Genomic DNA, 1,131 nt, shown 5'->3' on the forward strand with positions numbered 1-1,131 from the left:
CATTAGTCCTCAAAGTGACATCTTTGTTCTTTAACACTTTAAAGAGGTCTATACAATATATCCTTTGTTTTCTTGATTGCTGCTTCCATGAGTGTTGATTGTGGATTCAAGCAAAGTGAAGTCTTTGACAACTTCAATTTTTCCCATTTATCATGATGTTATTTATTGATCCCGTTGTGAAGATTTTTGTTTTCTATACATTGAGTTGCAATCCATATTGAAGACTGTAGTCTTTATTCTTCATCAATAAATATTTCAATTCTTCTTCACTTCCATCAAGCAAGGTTATGTCATCTGCATATTTCAGGTTGTTAAGAAGCCTTCCTCCAATCCTGATGCCACATTCCTCTTCATATAATCCAGTTTCTCAGATTACTTGCTTACTATATGGACTGAATACTCATGGTAAAAGGATACAACCCTGGCATATACCTTTCCTGATTTTAAACTATTGAGTATCCCCTTGTTCTTGTCAAACACCTGCCTCTTGACCTATGTATATGTTCCTCATTAGAACAATTTAATGCTCTGGAACACTCATTCTTTGCAATGATATCCATAGTATGTTATGATCTACACAGTTAAAGTCTTTGCATAGTCACTAGAGCAGAAGTAAACATATTTCTTGTAGTCTCTGCTTTCAGCCAAGATGTCAGCAATAATATTTCTAGTCCCACATCCTATTCTGAATCCAACTTAAATATCTGGAACTCCCTGTGAATGCAATGATGCAATAATTTAAAAATTACCCCCAGCAAAATTTTGCTTGAAAATGATATTGATGATATAGTTGTATGGTTTCCATATTCCATTGGATTGCCTGTCTTTGGAATGAGCACAAATATGGGTCTCTTCCAATTGGTTGGCCATGTAGCTGTCTTCCAAATTTCTTGACATAAAAAAACAAGCGCTTACAGAGCTGTACCAGTGTACATTTTATTCATGGAGACTTGTTTTATGTTTTCCAATACCTTCAGTGCAGCTTGGACTTCTTCCCTAAACTTCATCAGTTCTTTATCATATGCTACCTTTGGAAATGTTTGAACATCAACTAATTCTGTTTGGTAAAATGACCCTCTATATTACTTTCATCTTCTTCTCATGCTTCCTGTGGCATTCAATATTTGGCCT

This window comes from Chrysochloris asiatica, unplaced genomic scaffold (genome assembly GCF_000296735.1).
Source record: "Chrysochloris asiatica unplaced genomic scaffold, ChrAsi1.0 scaffold00019, whole genome shotgun sequence".
Lineage (NCBI taxonomy): Eukaryota > Metazoa > Chordata > Mammalia > Afrosoricida > Chrysochloridae > Chrysochloris > Chrysochloris asiatica.